A 26,901-nucleotide genomic window follows, 5' to 3' on the forward strand; every position below is an offset into this window, starting at 1 on the left:
TACTCACACCCTCAACTACACACACCCTCTCACACACACCCGCATCTACACACACTCTCACACACACCCCCATCTACACACACATTCACACATACCCTCCACTGCACACACTCTCACACACCCCCTCATCTACATACACTCTCAGACGTACCCTCATCTACACACACTCTCACACACACACTCATCTACTAACACTCTCACACAAACTCTCAAACACACTCTCACACACACGCTCATCTACACACACTCTCACACACACCATCATCTACATTCACTCTCACAAACACGCTCATCTACACACACTCTCTCACACACACCCTCAACTACATACTCTCACACACACAACCTTATATACACACACATTCATCTGCACACACTCTCTCACACACATGCTCATCTACACACACCCTCAACTACACACACCCTATCACACACACCCTCATCTACATACACTCTCACACAAACCCTCATCTACACATGCACACACACACAAATCCCTCATCTAAACACACTCTCACAAAAACTCTCACATACACACTGATCCAGACAGACCATCTTCCAAACACATTCTCACATACACCCTCATTCACACACACACTCATCTACACACACCCTCATGCGCACACATTCTCACACACACCCTCATCTACATACACTCTCACACACACACCCTCATCTACATACACTCTCACACACACCCATAACTTCACACACTCTCACACACACCCTCATCTGCACACACGCTCACACACACTCTCACAAAAACCCTCATCTACACACATTCTCACACACACCCTCATCTACACACACTCTCACACACACCCTCATACGCACACTCTTACACACACCCTCATCTACACACACTCTCACACACACCCTCATCTACACACACTCTCACACTCACCCTCATCTACTCACACTCTCACACACACCCTCATCTACTCACACTCTCACACACATCCTCATCTACAAACACTGTCACACACACCCTCATCTACACACACAATCTCACACACACTCTCATCTACACACGCTCTCACACATTCCCTCATCTACACACACTATCACACACACCCTCATCTACACACACTCTCACACACACCCTCATCTACAGACTCTCTCACACGAAATCACACACATGACCTCATCTGCACACTCTCACACACACCCGCATCTACACACACAAACGCAGACTTTCACACACACCCTCATCTACACACACACTCACAGACTCACACACACACCTGCATGCACACACACATACACAGACTCACACACACACCCTCATCTACACTTACTCTCACTCATTGCCTCCTCTAAACATGCTCTCACATACACCCTCATCTACAGACACTCTCACACAAAATCTGACACACAACCTCAGCTACAGGCACTCTCACACACACCCTCATCTACACAAAATCTCACACACACCCTCATCTACACACACACACACACCCTCATCTAAACACACTCTCACACACACTCTCACACACACCCTCATCTGCACACAATCTCACACACACCCTCAATGACACACACACTCTAACAAACAGCCTCATCTACAAACACACAGACCCTCATCAACACACACTCTCACACACAAACCCTCATCTACACACACTCCCACAAACACCCTCAACTACACACACTCTCACACACACTCTCATCTACATATACTCTCAGACAGACTCTCACACACACCCTCATCTACACACACTCTCACACAGACCCTCATCAACACACACTCTCACACACACCCTCATCTACACACACTCTCACACACACACCCTCATCTACACACACTCCCAAAACACCCTCAACTACACACACTCTCACACAGACTCTCATCTACACACACTCTCACACACACCCTCATCTACACACACACACCCTCATCTACACACACTCTCACAAACACACACTCATCTACACACACTCTCACATACACCCTCATCCACATACACTCTCACATACACCGTCATCTACATACACTCTCACACACACCCATAACTTCACACACTCTCACACACACCCTCATCTACACACAGTCTCACAAACACCCTCATCTACACACACTCTCACACACAACCTCATCTACACACTCTCATCTACACACAACCTCATCTACACACTCTCATCTACACACAACCTCACACACATCCTCATCTACACATACTCTCACACACACCCTCATCTACACACACTCTCACACACACCCTCATACGCACACTCTCACACACACCCTCATCTACACACACTCTCACACACACCCTCATCTACACACACTCTCACACACACCCTCATCTACTCAAAGACTCACACACACCCTCATCTACAGACACTCTCACACAAAATCTCACACACGACCTCATCTGCACACTCTCCCACACACCCGCATCTACACACACACACACAGACTCACACACACACCCTCAACTACACACAATCTCACACACACCCTCATCGACACACACACTCTAACAAACAGCCTCATCTACATACAGTCTCACATACACCGTCATCTACATACACTCTCACACCCACCCATAAATTCACACACTCTCACACACACCCTCATCTGCACACACGCTCACACACACTCTCAAACAAACCCTCATCTACACATAGTCTCACACACACCCTCATCTACACACACTCTCACACACACCCTCATACGCACACTCTCACACACACCCTCATCTACACACACTCTCACATACACCCTCATCTAAACACACTCTCACACACACACTCATCTACTCACACTCTCACACACATCCTCATCTACAATCACTGTCACACACACCCTCATCTACACACACTCTCACACATTCCCTCATCTACACAAACACTCACACACACCCTCATCTACACACAGTCTCACACACACCCTCATCTACACACAGTCTCACACACACCCTCATCTACTCACACTCTCACACACATCCTCATCTACAAACACTGTCACACACACCCTCATCTACACACACTCTCACACATTCGCTCATCTACACACACACTCACACACACCCTCATCTACAGACACTCTCACACAAAATCTCACACATGACCTCATCTGCACTCTCTCACACACACCCGCATCTACACACACACACACAGACTCACACACACACCCTCAACTACACATACTCTCACTCATTGCCTCATCTAAACACGCTCTCACACACACCCTCATCTATAGACACTCTCACACAAAATCTGACACACAACCTCAGCTACAGGCACTCTCACACACACCCTCATCTACACAAAATCTCACACACACACTCATCTACACACACACACACACATACACACCCTCATCTAAACACACTCTCACACACACTCTCACACACACCCTCATCTACACACAATCTCACACACACCCTCATCGACACACACACTCTAACAAACAGCCTCATCTACAAACACACACACCCTCATCAACACACACTCTGACACACACTCTCATACACACCCTCATCTACACACACTCTCACACACACCCTCATCTACTCACACACTCACACACACCCTCATCTACAGACACTCTCACACAAAATCTCACACACGACCTCATCTGCACACTCTCCCACACACCCGCATCTACACACAAACACACAGACTCACACACACACCCTCAACTACACACAATCTCACACACACCCTCATCGACACACACACTCTATCAAACAGCCTCATCTACATACAGTCTCACATACACCGTCATCTACATACACTCTCACACCCACCCATAAATTCAAACACTCTCACACACCCTCATCTGCACACACGCTCACACACACTCTCAAACAAACCCTCATCTACACATAGTCTCACACACACCCTCATCTACACACACTCTCACACACACCCTCATACGCACACTCTCACACACACCCTCATCTACACACACTCTCACATACACCCTCATCTAAACACACTCTCACACACACACTCATCTACACACACACACACACACACACACCCTCATCTAAACACACTCTCACACACACTCTCACACACACCCTCATCTACACACAATCTCACACACACCCTCATCGACACACACACTCTAACAAACAGCCTCATCTACAAACACACACACCCTCATCAACACACACTCTCACACACACTCTCATACACACCCTCATCTACACACAATTACACACACACCCTCATCTACACACACTCTCTCACACACACACCCTCATCTACACACACTCCCACAAACACCCTCAACTACACGCACTCCCACACACACCCTCATCTGCACACACTCTCACACACACCCTCATCTACATGCACACACCCTCATCTACACACACTCTCACAAACACACTCTCATCTACACACACTCTCACACAAACCCTCATTTACATACACTCTCAAACACACCGTCATCTACATACAATCTCACACATACCCTTATCTACACAGACTCACACACACACCCTCAACTACACACATTCTCACACTCACCCTCATCGACACTCACCCTCATCTACACACACTCTCTCACACACACTCATCAACACACAATCTCATGCATACCATCATCTGCACATACATTCACACATACCCTCATCTACACACACTCTCACACACCCCCTCATCTACATACAATCTCACACATACCCTCATCTACACACACTCTCACGCACACCCTCATCTACACAAAATCTCACACACACCCTCATCTACACACACACACACACCCTCATCTAAACACACTCTCACACACACTCTCACACACACCCTCATCTACACACAATCTCACACACACTCTCATCGACACACACACTCTAACAAACAGCCTCATCTACAAACACACACACCCTCATCAACACACACTCTCACACACACTCTCATACACACCCTCATCTACACACAATTACACACACACTCTCACACACACCCTCATCTACACACACTCTCACACACACTCTCACACACACCCTCATCTACACACAATCTCACACACAACCTCATCTGCACACACTCTCACACATACCCTCATCTAGACACACTCTCACACACACCCTCATCTAGACACACTCTCACAAACAAACCCTCATCTACACACACTCCCACAAACACCCTCAACTACACGCACTCCCACACACACCCTCATCTACATACGCTCTCAGACACACTCTCACACACAACCTTATCTACATACACTCTCACACAGACCCTCATCAACACACACTCCCACACACACCCTCATCTACACACACTCTCACACACACACCCTCATCTACACACACTCCCACAAACACCCTCATCTACACACATTCTCACACACACCCTCATCTACACACACTCTCACACACACCCTCATCTACACACACACACACTCATCGACACACACACACCCTCATCTACACACACTCTCACAAACACACCCTCATCTAAACACACTCACACACACGCTCATCTACACACACTGTCACACAGACCCTCATCTACACATACTCTCACACACCCTCAACTACACACACTCTCACACACACCCTCATCTACACACACTCTCACACAAACGCTCATCTACACACACTCTCACACACGCCCTTATCCACACAAACTCTCACACATACCCTCATCTACACACACTCTCACACACACAATGAACTACATACACTCTCACACATACCCTTATCTACACAGACTCACACACACACCCTGAACAACACACACTCTCACACTCACCCTCATCTACACACACCCTCATCTACACACACTCTCACACACACCTTCATCTACACACACCCTCATCTACACACACTCTCTCACACACACTCATCAACACACAATCTCACGCATACCCTCATCTACACACACATTCACACGTACCCTCATCTACACACACTCTCACACTCACCCTCATCTACACACACCCTCATCTACACACACACACACTCATCGACACACACACACCCTCATCTACACACACTCTCACAAACACACCCTCATCTAAACACACTCACACACACGCTCATCTACACACACTGTCACACAGACCCTCACCTACACATACTCTCACACACCCTCAACTACACACACTCTCTCACACACACTCATCAACACACAATCTCACGCATACCCTCATCTACACACACATTCACACGTACCCTCATCTACACACACTCTCTCACACACCCTCATCTACACACACATTCACACATACCCTCATCTACACACACTCTCCCACAACCCCTCATCTACATACACTCTCACACATACCCTCACCTGCACACACTCTCACACACAAGCTCATCTACACACACTCTCACAAAAACCATCATCTACATTCACTCTCACACACACACCATCATCTACACACACCCTCATCTACACAGACACTCTCACACACAGCCTCAACTACATACTCTCACACACACAACCTCATCTACACACACCCTCATCTGCACACACTCTCTCACACTCACCCTCATCTACACACAACCTCATCTACACACACCCTCTCACAAATATACTCATCTACATACACTCTCACACACATCCTCATCTACACACACACACACACACACACAAACCCTCATCTAAACACACTCTCACACACAATCTCACACACACCCTCATCTACACTCATTCTCACACACAACCTCATCTACACACACTCTCACACACACCCTCATCTACACACACTCTCACACATACCCTAATGTACACACACTCTCACACACACCCTCATCTACACACACTCTCACACACAAACCCTCATCTACACACACTCCCACAAACACCCACAACTACACACACACTCACACACACCTTCATCTACATATACTCTCAGACACACTCTCACACACACCCTCATCTACACACACTCTCACACACAAACCCTCATCTACACACACTCCCAAAACACACTCAACTACACACACTCTCACACAGACTCTCATCTACACACACTCTCACACACACCCTCATCTACACACACACACCCTCATCTACACACACTCTCACAAACACACCCTCATCTACACACACTCTCACACACACCCTCATCTACATACAATCTCACAGACACCGTCATCTAAATACACCCTCACACACACCCATAACTTTACACACTCTCACACACACCCTCATCTGCACACACGCTCACACACACTCTCACACAAACCCTCATCTACACACAGTCTCACACACACCCTCATCTACACACACGTCCACACACAACCTCATCTACACACTCTCATCTACACACACTCTCACACACACCCTCATCTACACACACCCTCACACACACCCTCATACGCACACTCTCACACACACCCTCATCTACACACAGTCTCACACACACCCTCATCTACACACACTCTCACACATTCCCTCATCTACACACACACTCACACACACCCTCATCTACAGACACTCTCACACAAAATCTCACACATGACCTCATCTGCACACTCTCACACACACCCGCATCTACACACACACACACAGACTCACACACACACCCTCAACTACACATACTCTCACTCATTGCCTCATCTAAACACGCTCTCACACACACCCTCATCTACAGACACTCTCACACAAAATCTGACACACAACCTCAGCTACAGGCACTCTCAAACACACCCTCATCTACACAAAATCTCACACACACCCTCATCTACACACACACACACACACCCTCATCTAAACACACTCTCACACACACTCTCACACACACCCTCATCTAAACACAATCTCACACACACCCTCATCGACACACACACTCTAACAAACAGCCTCATCTACATACACTCTCACATACAACGTCATCTACATACACTCTCACACACACCCATAACTTCACACACTCTCACACACACCCTCATCTGCACACACTCTCACACACACTCTCACACAAACCCTCATCTACACACAGTCTCACACACACCCTCATCTACACACACTCTCACACACAACCTCATCTACACACTCTCATCTACACACAGTCTCACACACATCCTCATCTACACACACTCTCACACACAAACCCTCATCTACACACACTCTCACACACACCCACATACGCACACTCTCACACACACCCTCATCTACACACACTCTCACATACACCCTCATCTAAACACACTCTCACACACACCCTCATCTACTCACAATCTCACACACATCCTCATCTACAAACACTGTCACACACACCCTCATCTACACACACTCTCACACATTCCCTCATCTACAGGCACTCTCACACAAAATCTCACACATTACCTCATCTGCACACTCTCACACACACCCGCATCTACACACACACACACAGACTCACACACACACCCTCAACTACACATACTCTCACTCATTGCCTCATCTCAACACGCTCTCACACACACCCTCATCTACAGACACTCACACACACCCTCATCTACACACACTCTCAAACACACACTCATATGCACACTCTCACACACACCCTCATCTACACACACTCTCACATACACCCTCATCTAAACACACTCTCACACACACCCTCATCTACTCACACTCTCACACACATCCTCATCTACAAACAAAGTCACACACACCCTCATCTACACACACTCTCACACATTCCCTCATCTACACACACACTCACACACACCCTCATCTACAGACACTCTCACACAAAATCTCACACATGACCTCATCTGCACACTCTCACACACACCCGCATCTACACACACACACACAGACTCACACACACACCCTCAACTACACATACTCTCACTCATTGCCTCATCTAAACACGCTCTCACACACACCCTCATCTTCAGACACTCTCACACAAAATCTGACACACAAACTCAGCTACAGGCACTCTCACACACACCCTCATCTACACAAAATCTCACACACACCCTCATATACACACACACACACGCACACACACACACACACACACACCCTCATCTAAACACACTCTCACACACACTCTCACACACACCCTCATCTACACACAATCTCACACACACCCTCATTGACACACACACTCTAACAAACAGCCTCATCTACAAACACACACACCCTCATCAACACACACTCTCACACACACTCTCATACACACCCTCATCTACACACAATTACACACACACTCTCACACACACCCTCATCTACACACACTCTCACACACACTCTCACACACACCCTCATCTACACACAATCTCACACACAACCTCATCTGCACACACTCTCACACACACCCTCATCTACACACACTCTCACACATACCCTCATCTACACACACTCTAACACACACCCTCATCTACACACACTCTCACACACAAACCCTCATCTACACACACTCCCACAAACACCCTCAACTACACGCACTCCCACACACACCCTCATCTACACACACTCTCACACATACCCTCATCTACACACACTCTAACACACACCCTCATCTACACACACTCTCACACACAAACCCTCATCTACACACACTCCCACAAACACCCTCAACTACACGCACTCCCACACACACCCTCATCTACACACACTCTCACACACACCATCATCTACATTCACTCTCATACACACACCCTAATCTGCACACACCCTCATCTTCACACACACTCTCACACACAGCCTCAACTACATACTCTCACACACACAAACTCATCTACACACAACCTCATCTACACACACCCTCATCTACACACACCCTCTCACACACACCCTCATCTACATACACTCTCACACACCTCCTCATCTACACACACACACACACCCTCATCTAAACACACTATCACACACACTCTCACACACACCCTCATCTACACACGCTCTCCGACACACCCTCATCTACACACGCTCTCACACTCACCCTCATTTACACACACTCTCACACACAAACCTCATCTACACACACTCCCACAAACACCCTCATCTGCTCACACTCTCACACACACCCTCATCTACACAAAATCTCACACACACCCTCATCTACACACACACACACACACACACACACACATACCCTCATCTAAACACACTCACACACACTCTCACACACACCATCATCTACACACAATCTCACACACACCCTCATCGACACACACACTCTAACAAACAGCCTCATCTACAAACACACACACCCTCATCAACACACACTCTCACACACACTCTCATACACACCCTCATCTACACACACTCTCACACACACTCTCACAGACACCCTCATCTACACACAATCTCACACACAACCTCATCTGCACACACTCTCACACACAGACTCATCTACACACACTCTCACACATAACCTCATCTACACACACTCTCACACACACCCTCATCTACACACACTCTCACACACAAACCCTCATCTACACACACTCCCACAAACACCCTCAACTACACGCACTCCCACACACACCCTCATCTACACACACTCTCACACACACACCCTCATATACACACACTCCCACAAACACCCTCATCTACACACACTCTCACACACACCCTCATCTGCACACACTCTCACACAAACCCTCATTTACATACACATTCACACATACCCTCATCTACACACACTCTCCCACAACCCCTCATCTACATACACTCTCACACATACCCTCACCTGCACACACTCTCACACACAAGCTCATCTACACACACTCTCACACATACCCTTATCTACACAGACTCACACACACACCCTCAACTACACACATTCTCACACTCACCCTCATCGACACACACCCTCATCTACACACACTCTCTCACACACACTCATCAACACACAATCTCATGCATACCATCATCTGCACACACATTCACACATACCCTCATCTACACACACTCTCACGCACACCCTCATCTACACAAAATCTCACACACACCCTCATCTACACACACACACACACCCTCATCTAAACACACTCTCACACACACTCTCACACATACCCTCATCTACACACAATCTCACACACACCTTCATCGACACACGCACTCTAACAAACAGCCTCATCTACAAACACACACACCATCATCAACACACACTCTCACATACACTCTCCTACACACCCTCATCTACACAGAATTACGCACACACCCTCATCTACACACACTCTCACACACACCCTCATCTACACACACTCTCTCACACACACACCCTCATCTACACACACTCCCACAAACACCCTCATCTACACACATTCTCACACACACCCTCATCTACACACACTCTCACACACACCCTCATCTACACACACACACACTCATCGACACACACACACCCTCATCTACACACACTCTCACAAACACACCCTCATCTAAACACACTCACACACACGCTCATCTACACACACCGTCACACAGACCCTCATCTACACTTACTCTCACACACACCCTCAACTACACACACTCTCACACACACCCTCATCTACACACACTCTCACACACACCCTCATCTACACACACTCTCACACACGCCCTTATCCACACAAACTCTCACACATATCCTCATCTACACACACTCTCACACACACAATGAACTACATACACTCTCACACATACCCTTATCTACACAGACTCACACACACACCCTGAACAACACACACTCTCACACTCACCCTCATCTACACACACCTTCATCTACACACACTCTCACACACACCCTCAACTAAACACACTCTCACACTCACCCTCATCTACACACACCCTCATCTACACACACTCTCTCACACACACTCATCAACACACAATCTCACGCATACCCTCATCTACACACACATTCACACGTACCCTCATCTACACACACTCTCTCACACACCCTCATCTACACACACATTCACACATACCCTCATCTACACACACTCTCCCACAAGCCCTCATCTACATACACTCTCACACATACCCTCACCTGCACACACTCTCACACACAAGCTCATCTACACACACTCTCACAAAAACCATCATCTACATTCACTCTCACACACACACCATCATCTACACACACCCTCATCTACACACACTCTCACACACAGCCTCAACTACATACTCTCACACACACAACCTCATCTACACACACCCTCATCTGCACACACTCTCTCACACTCACCCTCATCTACACACAACCTCATCTACACACACGCTCTCACAAATATACTCTATACATACACTCTCACACACATCCTCATCTACACACACACACACACACACACACAAACCCCCATCTAAACACACTCTCACACACAATCTCACACACACCCTCATCTACACTCAATCTCACACACAACCTCATCTACACACACTCTCACACACACCCTCATCTACTCACACTCTCACACATACCCTCATCTACACACACTCTCACACACACCCTCATCTACACACACTCTCACACACAAACCCTCATCTACACACACTCCCAAAACACCCTCAACTACACACACTCTCACACAGACTCTCATCTACACACACTCTCACACACACCCTAATCTACACACACACACCCTCATCTACACACACTCACACAAACACACCCTCATCTACACACATTCTCACACACACCCTCATCTACATACAATCTCACATACACCGTCATCTACATACACTCTCACACACACCCATAACTTCACACACTCTCACACACACCCTCACCTGCACACACGCTCACACACACTCTCACACAAACCCTCATCTACACACAGTCTCACACACACCCTCATCTACACACACTCTCACACACAACCTCATCTACACACTCTCATCTACACACAATCTCACACACATCCTCATCTACACACACTCTCACACACACCCTCATCTACACACACCCTCACACACACCCTCATACGCACACTCTCACACACACCCTCATCTACACACAGTCTCACACACATCCTCATCTACACACAGTCTCACATACATCCTCATCTACTCACACTCTCACACACATCCTCATCTACAAACACTGTCACACACACCCTCATCTACACACACTCTCACACATTCCCTCATCTACACACACACTCACACACACCCTCATCTACACACACTCTCACACAAAATCTCACACATGACCTCATCTGCACTCTCTCACACACACCCGCATCTACACACACACACACAGACTCACACACACACCCTCAACTACACATACTCTCACTCATTGCCTCATCTAAACACGCTCTCACACACACCCTCATCTACAGACACTCTCACACAAAATCTGACACACAACCTCAGGTACAGGCACTCTCAAACACACCCTCATCTACACAAAATCTCACACACACCCTCATCTACACACACACACACACACACCCTCATCTAAACACACTCTCACACACACTCTCACACACACCCTCATCTAAACACAATCTCACACACACCCTCATCGACACACACACTCTAACAAACAGCCTCATCTACAAACACACACACCCTCATCAACACACACTCTCACACACACTCTCACACACACCCTCATCTAAACACAATCTCACACACACCCTCATCGACACACACACTCTCACACACACCCTCATCTGCACACACGCTCACACACACTCTCACACAAACCCTCATCTACACACAGTCTCACACACACCCTCATCTACACACACTCTCACACACAACCTCATCTGCACACTCTCATCTACAAACAATCTCACACACATCCTCATCTACACACACTCTCACACACACCCTCATCTACACACACTCTCACACACACCCACATACGCACACTCTCACACACACCCTCATCTAAACACATTCTCACACACACCCTCATCTACTCACACTCTCACACACATCCTCATCTACAAACACTGTCACACACACCCTCATCTACACACACTCTCACACATGCCCTCATCTACACACACACTCACACACACCCTCATCTACAGGCACTCTCACACAAAATCTCACACATGACCTCATCTGCACAATCTCACACACACCCGCATCTACACACACACACACAGACTCACACACACACCCTCATCTATACATACTCTCACTCATTGCCTCATCTCAACACGCTCTCACACACACCCTCATCTACACACACTCACACACACCCTCATCTACACACACTCTCACACACACCGTCATACGCACACTCTCACACACACCCTCATCTACACACACTCTCACATACACCCTCATCTAAACACACTCTCACACACACCCTCATCTACTCACACTCTCACACACATCCTCATCTACAAACACTGTCACACACACCCTCATCTACAGACACTCTCACACATTCCCGCATCTACACACACACTCACACACACCCTCATCTACAGACACTCTCACACAAAATCTCACATATGACCTCATCTGCACACTCTCACACACACCCGCATCTACACACACACACACAGACTCACACACACACCCTCAACTACACATACTCTCACTCATTGCCTCATCTAATCACACTCTCACACACACCCTCATCTTCAGACACTCTCACACAAAATCTGACACACAACGTCAGCTACAGGCACTCTCACACACACCCTCATCTACACAAAATCTCACACACACCCTCATCTACACACACACACACACACACACACACACCCTCATCTAAACACACTCTCACACACACTCTCACACACACCCTCATCTACACACAATCTCACACACACCCTCATTGACACACACACTCTAACAAACAGCCTCATCTACAAACACACACACCCTCATCAACACACACTCTCACACACACTCTCATACACACCCTCATCTACACACAATTACACACACACTCTCACACACACCCTCATCTACACACACTCTCACACACACTCTCACACACACCCTCATCTACACACAATCTCACACACAACCTCATCTGCACACACTCTCACACACACCCTCATCTACACACACTCTCACACATACCCTCATCTACACACACTCTAACACACACCCTCATCTACACACACTCTCACACACAAACCCTCATCTACACACACTCTCACAAACACCCTCAACTACACGCACTCCCACACACACCCTCATCTACACACACTCTCACACACACACCCTCATCTACACACACTCCCACAAACACCCTCATCTACAGAGATTCTCACACACACCCTCATCTGCACACACTCTCACACACACCCTCAACTACACACACACACCCTCATCTACACACACTCTCACAAACACACTCTCATCTACACACACTCTCACACACACCCTCATTTACATACACTCTCACACACACCGTCATCTACGTACAATCTCACACGTACCCTTATCTACACACTCACGCACGCACCCTCAACTACACACATTCTCACACTCACCCTCATCTACACACACCCTCATCTACACACACTCTCTCACACACACTCATCAACACACAATCTCACGCATACCATCATCTACATACACTCTCACACATACCCTCATCTATACACACTCTCACACACACGCTCATCTACACACACTCTCACACACACCATCATCTACATTCACTCTCATACACACACCCTAATCTGCACACACCCTCATCTTCACACACACTCTCATACACAGCCTCAACTACATACTCTCACACACACAAACTCATCTACACACAACCTCATCTACACACACCCTCATCTACACACACCCTCTCACACACACCCTCATCTACATACACTCTCACACACCTCCTCATCTACACACACACACACACACCCTCATCTAAACACACTCTCACACACACTCTCACACACACCCTCATCTACACACGCTCTCTGACACACCCTCATCTACACACGCTCTCACACTCACCCTCATTTACACACACTCACACAAACCTCATCTACACACATTCACACAAACACCCTCATCTACTCACACTCTCACACACACCCTCATCTACACAAAATCTCACACACACCCTCAGCTACACACACACACAAACACACACACACACACCCTCATCTAAACACACTCTCACACACACTCTCACACACACCATCATCTACACACAATCTCACACACACCCTCATCGACACACACACTCTAACAAACAGCCTCATCTACAAACACACACACCCTCATCAACACACACTCTCACACACACTCTCATACACACCCTCATCTACACACACTCTCACACACACTCTCACACACACCCTCATCTACACACAATCTCACACACAACCTCATCTGCACACACTCTCACACACACCCTCATCTACACACACTCTCACACATAACCTCATCTACACACACTCTCACACACACCCTCATCTACACACACTCTCACACACAAACCCTCATCTACACACACTCCCACAAACACCCTCAACTACACGCACTCCCACACACACCCTCATCTACACACACTCTCACACACACACCCTCATATACACACACTCCCACAAACACCCTCATCTACACAGACTCTCACACACACCATCATCTGCACACACTCTCACACAAACCCTCATTTACATACACTCTCAAACACACCGTCATCTACATACAATCTCACACATACCCTTATCTACACAGACTCACGCACGCACCCTCAACTACACACATTCTCACACTCACCCTCATCTACACACACCCTCATCTACACACACTCTCTCACACACACTCATCAACACACAATCTCACGCATACCATCATCTACATACACTCTCACACATACCCTCATCTATACACACTCTCACACACACGCTCATCTACACACACTCTCACACACACCATCATCTACATTCACTCTCATACACACACCCTAATCTGCACACACCCTCATCTTCACACACACTCTCATACACAGCCTCAACTACATACTCTCACACACACAAACTCATCTACACACAACCTCATCTACACACACCCTCATCTACACACACCCTCTCACACACACCCTCATCTACATACACTCTCACACACCTCCTCATCTACACACACACACACACACCCTCATCTAAACACACTCTCACACACACTCTCACACACACCCTCATCTACACACGCTCTCCGACACACCCTCATCTACACACGCTCTCACACTCACCCTCATTTACACACACTCACACACAAACCTCATCTACACACACTCCCACAAACACCCTCATCTACTCACACTCTCACACACACCCTCATCTACACAAAATCTCACACACACCCTCATCTACACACACACACAAACACACACACACACACCCTCATCTAAAAACACTCTCACACACACTCTCACACACACCCTCATCTACACACACTCTCACACAAACCCTCATCTACACACACTCCCACAAACACCCTCAACTACACACACGCTCACACACACCTTCATCTACATATACTCTCAGACACACTCTCACACACACCCTCATCTACACACACTCTCACACACAAACCCTCATCTACACACACTCTCACACACACCCTCATCTACACACAATCTCACATACACCGTCATCTACATACACTCCCACACACACCCATAACTTCACACACTCTCACACACACCCTCATCTGCACACACGCTCACACACACTCTCACACAAACCCTCATCTACACACAGTCTCACACAAACCCTCATCTACACACACTCCCACACACAACCTCATCTACACACTCTCATCTACACACAATCTCACACACATCCTCATCTACACACACTCTCACACACACCCTCATCTACACACACCCTCACACACACCCTCATACGCACACTCTCACACACACCCTCATCTACACACAGTCTCACACACACCCTCATCTACACACAGTCTCACACACATCCTCATCTACTCACACTCTCACACACATCCTCATCTACAAACACTGTCACACACACCCTCATCTACACACACTCTCACACATTCCCTCATCTACACACACACTCACACACACCCTCATCTACACACACTCTCACACAAAATCTCACACATGACCTCATCTGCACACTCTCACACACACCCGCATCTACACACACACACACAGACTCACACACACACCCTCAACAACACATACTCTCACTCATTGCCTCATCTAAACACGCTCTCACACACACCCTCATCTACAGACACTCTCACACAAAATCTGACACACAACCTCAGCTACAGGCACTCTCAAACACACCCTCATCTACACAGAATCTCACACACACCCTCATCTACACACACACACACACCCTCATCTAAACACACTCTCACACACACTCTCACACACACCCTCAACTAAACACAATCTCACACACACCCTCATCGACACACACTCTCACACACACCCTCATCTACACAAACCCTCACACACACCCTCATACGCACACTCTCACACACACCCTCATCTACACACAGTCTCACACACACCCTCATCTACACACAGTCTCACACACATCCTCATCTACTCACACTCTCACACACATCCTCATCTACATACACTGTCACACACACCCTCATCTACACACACTCTCACACATTCCCTCATCTACACACACACTCACACACACCCTCATCTACACACACTCTCAAACATATACCGTCATCTACACACACTCCCACAAACACCCTCATCTACACACACTCTCACACACACCCTCATCTACACACACTCTCACACACACCCTCATCTACACACACACACCCTCATCTACACACACGCTCACAAACAGACCCTCATCTACACACACTCTCACACACACCCTCATCTACACACACATTCACACATACCCTCATCTACACACACTCTCACACACCCCCTCATCTACATACACTCTCAGACATACCCTCATCTACACACACTCTCACACACACACTCATCTACTCACACTCTCACACACACCATCATCTACATTCACTCTCACAAACACCCTCATCTACACACACTTCCTCACACACACCCTGAACTACATACTCTCACACACACCCTCATCTACACGCACACACACACCATCATCTAAACACACTCTCACACACACGCTCACACACACCCTCATCTACACACAATCTCACACACACCCTCATCGACACACACACTCTCACACACTGCCTCATCTACAAACACACACACCCTCATCAACACACACTCTCAGACACACTCTCATACACACCCTCATCTACACACAATCTCACACACACTCTCACACACTCCCTCATCTGCACACACTCTCACACATGCCCTCATCTACACACACACACCCTCATCGACACACACACACCCTCATCTAAACACACATCTCACAAACACACACTTATCTACACACACTCACACACACGATCATCTACACACACTGTCACACAGACCCTCATCTACACATACTCTCACACAAACCCTCATCTACACACACTCTCGCACACACCCTTATCCACACACACTCTCACACAAACCGTCATCTACATACACACTCACACATACCCTTATCTGCACAGACTCACACACACACCCTCAACTACCCACACTTTCACACTCAACCTCATCTACACACACCCTCATCTACACACACTCTCTCACACACACTCATCAACACACAATCTCTCACACACCCCCATCTACACACACATTCACACATACCCTCATCTACACACACTCTCACACACCCCCTCATCTACATACACTCTCACACATACCCTCATCTACACACACTCTCACACACACGCTCATCTACACACACTCTCACACACACCATCGTCTACATTCACTTTCACACACACACCCTCATCTACACACACCCTCATCTACACACACACTCTCACACACAGCCTCAACTACATACTCTCAGACACACAACCTCATCTACACACACCCTCATCTGCACACACTCTCTCACACACACCCTCATCTACACACACCCTCTCAGACACACCCTCATCTACATACAGTCTCACACACATCCTCATCTACACACACACACACACACACACACTCTCACACACACCCTCATCTACACACAATCTCACACACAACCTCATCTACACACACTCTCACACACACTCTCACACACAACATCATCTACACACACTCTCACACACACACCCTCATCTACACACACTCTGAGACACACCCTCATCTAAACACACTCTCACACACACCCTCATCTACACACACTCTGACACACACCCTCATCTACGCACACTCTCACACACACCCTCATCTACACACACTCTCACACACAACCTCATCTACACACACTCTCACACACACCCTCATCTACACACACTCCCACAAACACTCTCATCTACACACACTCTCACACACACCCTCATCAACACACACACTCTCAAACACACCCTCATCTACACACACTCTCACACAGACCCTCATCTACATACACTCTCACACACACCGTCATCTACATACACTCTCACACATACCCTTATCTACACAGACTCACACACACACGCTCAACTACACACAATCTCACACTCAACCTCATCTACACAAACTCTCACACACACCCTCAACTAAACACACTCTCACACTCACCTTCATCTACACACACCCTCATCTACACACAATCTCTCACACACCCTCATCTACATACACTCTCACACACACCGTCATCTACACACACTATCACACATACCCTTATCTACACACATTCTCACACACAACCTCATCTACACACACTCTCACACACACTCTCACACACACCCTCGTCTACACATACACTCACACACACCCTCATCTACACACACTCTCACACACACCCTCATCTAAACACACTCTCACACACAAACCCTCATCTAAACACACTCCCACAAACACCCTCAAATACACACTCTCTCACACACCCCCTCATCTACATACACTCTCACACCTACCCTCATCTACACACACTCTCACACACACGCTCATCTACACCCACTCTCACACACACCATCATCTACATTCACTTTCACACACACACCCTCATCTACACACACCCTCATCTGCACACACTCTCTCACACACACCCTCATCTACACACACCCTCATCTACAAACACCCTCTCACACACATCCTCATCTACAAACACACCCTCATCTACACACACTCTCACACACACCCTCATCTACACACACTCTCACACACACCCTCATCTACACACACTCTCACAAACACACCCTCATCTACAGACACTCTCACACACACCCTCATCTACACACACTCTCACACACATTCCCTCATCTACACACACTCTCACACACAGCCTTATCCACACAAACTCTCACAAATACCCTCATCTACACACACTCTCACACATATCCTCATCTGCACAGACTCACACACACACCCTCAACTACACACACTCTCACACTCACCCTCATCTACACACACCTCATCTACACACAGTCTCTCACAAGCACTCATCTACACACAATCTCACACATATCCTCATCTACACACATTCTCTCACACACCCTCATGTACACACATTCTCTCACACACCCTCATCTACACACACTCTCACACACCCCCTCATCTATATACACTCTCACACATACCCTCATCTACACACACTCTCACACACACCCTCATCTACACACACTCTCACACGCACCATCATCTACATACACTCTCACACACACACCCTCATCTACACACACCCTCATCTACACGCACCCTCATGTACACACACTCTCACACACACCCTCATAAACACACACCCTCATCTACTCACACCCTCATCTACACACACCCTCACAAACACCATCATCTACATACACTCTCACACACACACCCTCATCTACACACACCCTCATCTACACACACCCTCATGTACAAACACTCTCACACACACCCTCATCTACACAGCCTCATCTCCACACACTCTCACACAAACCCTCATATACCCACACTCTCACACACACCCTCATCTACACACAGTCTCACACACACCCTCATCTACACACAGTCTCACACACATCCTCATCTACTCACACTCTCACACACATCCTCATCTACATACACTGTCACACACACACTCATCTACACACACTCTCACACATTCCCTCATCTACACACACACTCACACACACCCTCATCTACACACACACACACAGACTCACACACACACCCTCAACTACACATACTCTCACTCATTGCCTCATCTAAACACGCTCTCACACACACCCTCATCTACAGACACTCTCACACAAAATCTGACACACAACCTCAGCTACAGGCACTCTCAAACACACCCTCATCTACACAAAATCTCACACACACCCTCATCTACACACACACACACACACCCTCATCTAAACACACTCTCACACACACCCTCATCTAAACACACTCTCACACACACTCTCACACACACCCTCATCTAAACACAATCTCACACACACCCTCATCGACACACACTCTCACACACACCCTCATCTACACACACCCTCACACACACCCTCATCTACACACAGTCTCACACACATCCTCATCTACTCACACTCTCACACACATCCTCATCTACATACACTCTCAAATATATACCGTCATCTACACACACTCCCACAAACACCCTCATCTACACACACTCTCACACACACCCTCATCTACACACACTCTCACACACACCCTCATCTACACACACACACCCTCATCTACACACACGCTCACAAACAGACCCTCATCTACACACACTCTCACACACACCCTCATCTACACACACATTCACACATACCCTCATCTACACACACTCTCACACACCCCCTCATCTACATACACTCTCAGACATACCCTCATCTACACACACTCTCACACACACACTCATCTACTCACACTCTCACACACACCATCATCTACATTCACTCTCACAAACACCCTCATCTACACACACTTCCTCACACACACCCTGAACTACATACTCTCACACACACCCTCATCTACACGCACACACACACCATCATCTAAACACACTCTCACACACACGCTCACACACACCCTCATCTACACACAATCTCACACACACCCTCATCGACACACACACTCTCACACACTGCCTCATCTACAAACACACACACCCTCATCAACACACACTCTCAGACACACTCTCATACACACCCTCATCTACACACAATCTCACACACACTCTCACACACTCCCTAATCTGCACACACTCTCACACATGCCCTCATCTACACACACACACCCTCATCGACACACACACACCCTCATCTAAACACACATCTCACAAACACACACTTATCTACACACACACACACGGTCATCTACACACACTGTCACACAGACCCTCATCTACACATACTCTCACACAAACCCTCATCTACACACACTCTCACACACAGCCTCAACTACATACTCTCAGACACACAACCTCATCTACACACACCCTCATCTGCACACACTCTCTGACACACACCCTCATCTACACACACCCTCTCAGACACACCCTCATCTACATACAGTCTCACACACATCCTCATCTACACACACACACACACACACACACACTCTCACACACACCCTCATCTACACACAATCTCACACACAACCTCATCTACACACAATCTCACACACACTCTCACACAAAACATCATCTACACACACTCTCACACACACACCCTCATCTACACACACTCTGAGACACACCCTCATCTAAACACACTCTCACACACAAACCCTCATCTAAACACACTCCCACAAACACCCTCATCTACACACACTCTCACACACACCCTCATCTACACACACTCTGATACACACCCTCATCTACGCACACTCTCACACACAACCTCATCTACACACACTCCCACAAACACTCTCATCTACACACACTCACACACACCCTCATCAACACACACACTCTCAAACACACCCTCATCTACACACACTCTCACACAGACCCTCATCTACATACACTCTCACACACACCGTCATCTACATACACTCTCACACATACCCTTATCTACGCAGACTCACACACACACGCTCAACTACACACAATCTCACACTCAACCTCATCTACACAAACTCTCACACACACCCTCAACTAAACACACTCTCACACTCACCTTCATCTACACACACCCTCATCTACACACAATCTCTCACACACCCTCATCTACATACACTCTCACACACACCGTCATCTACACACACTATCATACATACCCTTATCTACACACATTCTCACACACAACCTCATCTACACACACTCTCACACACACTCTCACACACACCCTCATCTACACATACACTCACACACACCGTCATCTACACACACTCTCACACACACCCTCATCTAAACACACTCTCACACACAAACACTCATCTAAACACACTCCCCCAAACACCCTCAAATACACACTCTCTCACACACCCCCTCATCTACACACACTCTCACACACACGCTCATCTACACACACTCTCACACACACCCTCATCTACACACACCCTCATCTACACACACACTCTCACAATCAGCCTCAACTACATACTCTCACACACACAACCTCATCTACACACACCCTCATCTGCACACACTCTCTCACACACACCCTCATCTACACACACCCTCATCTACACACACCTTCTCACACACACCCTCATCTACATACACTCTCACACACATCCACTTCTACACACACACACACACACACCCTCATCAGAACACACTCTCACACACACGCTCACACACACCCTCATCTACACACAATCTCACACACAATCTCATCTACACACATTCTCACACACACTCTCACACACACCCTCATCTACACACACTCTCACACACACGCTCATCTACACACACTCTCACACACACCCTCATCTACACACACTCTCACACTAACCCTCATCTACACACACTCTCACACACAAACCCTCATCTACACACACTCCCACAAACAACCTCATCTACACACACTCTCGCACACACCCTCATCTACACTCACTCTCACACACACCCTCATCTACACACACTCTCACACACACCCTCATCTACACACTCTCTCAAACACACACCCTCATCTAGACACACTCCCACAAACACCCTCATCTACACACACTCTCACACACACCCTCTTCTACGCACACTCTCTCACACATACCCTCATCTACACACACACACCCTCATCTACACACACTCTCACAAACACACCCTCATCTACACACACTCTCACACACACCCTCATCTACACACACATTCACACATACCCTCATCTACACACACTCTCACGCACCCCCTTATCTACATACACTCTCAGACGTACCCTCATCTACACACACTCTCACACACACACTCATCTACTCACACTCTCACACACATTCTCAAACACACTCTCACACACACACTCATCTACACACACTCTCACACACACCATCATCTACTTTCACTCTCACAAACACCCTCATCTACACACACTCTCTCACACACACCCTCAACTACATACTCTCACACACACAACCTTATCTACACACACCCTCATCTGCACACAATCTCTCACACACATGCTCATCTACACACACCCTCAACTACACACACACTCTCACACACACCCTCATCTACATACAATCTCACACACACCCTCATCTACACATGCACACACACACAAATCCCTCATCTAAACACACTCTCACACAAACTCTCACATACACACTGATCCAGACAGACCATCTTCCACACACCCTCTCACATACACCTTCATTCACACACACACTCATCTACACACCACCTCATCTACACACACCCTCACACACACCCACATGCGCACACTTTCTCACAAACACCCTCATCTACATACACTCTCACACAGACACCTCATCTACATACACCCATCAGACACCTCATCTACACACCCATAACTTCACACACTCTCACACACGCACTCATCTGCACACACGCTCACACACAACCTCATCTACACACTCTCATCTACACACAATCTCACACACATCCTCATCTACACACACTCACACACACCCTCATCTACACACACTCTCACACACACCCTCATCTACACACACTCTCACACACACCCTCATACGCACACTCTCACACACACCCTCGTCTACACACACTCTCAAACACACCATCATCTACACACTCTCACACACACCCTCATCTACACACACTCTCACACACATCCTCATCTACAAACACTGTCACACACACCCTCATCTACACACACACTCTCACACACACTCTCATCTACACACACTCTCACACATTCCCTCATCTACACACACTCTCACACACACCCTCATCTACAGACAGTCTCACACAAAATCTCACACAAGACCTCATCTGCACACTCTCACACACACCCGCATCTACACACACACACACAGACTCACACAAACACCCTCATCTACACACAATCTCAAACACAACCTCATCTACACACACTCTCACACACACACTCCCACAAACACCCTCATCTACACACACTCTCACACACACCATCATCTACATACACTCTCACACATATCCTCATCTACACAGACTCACACACACACCCTCAACTACACACACTCTCACACTCACCCTCATCTACACACACCCTCAACTACACACAGTCTCTCACAAACACTCATCTACACACAATCTCACACATATCCTCATCTACACACATTCTCTCACACACCCTCATCTACAAACATTCTCTCACACACCCTCATCTACACACACTCTCACACAACCCCTCATCTATATACACTCTCACACATACCCTCATCTACACACACTCTCACACACACCCTCATCTACACACACTCTCACACACATTCCCTCATCTACACACACTCTCACACACAGCCTTATCCACACACACTCTCACACATACCCTCATCTACACACACTCTCACACACACCGTCATCTACATACACTCTCACACATATCCTCATCTACACAGACTCACACACACACCCTTAACTACACACACTCTCACACTCACCCTCATCTACACACACCCTCCTCTACACACAGTCTCTCACAAACACT

General features: G+C 47.5%; 1 protein-coding gene across 1 annotated transcript in view; it reads right to left on the bottom strand.

Moving 5' to 3' along the window:
- Positions 1-26,901, bottom strand: part of LOC121272881 (high affinity nerve growth factor receptor-like) — a gene marked incomplete at its 5' end in the record, with an annotated part of 283,337 nt that overhangs the window by 97,383 nt on the left and 159,053 nt on the right. The window lies entirely within an intron of this gene.

The sequence above is a fragment of the Carcharodon carcharias genome, chromosome 36 (genome assembly GCF_017639515.1).
Source record: "Carcharodon carcharias isolate sCarCar2 chromosome 36, sCarCar2.pri, whole genome shotgun sequence".
Classification (NCBI taxonomy): Eukaryota; Metazoa; Chordata; class Chondrichthyes; order Lamniformes; family Lamnidae; genus Carcharodon; species Carcharodon carcharias.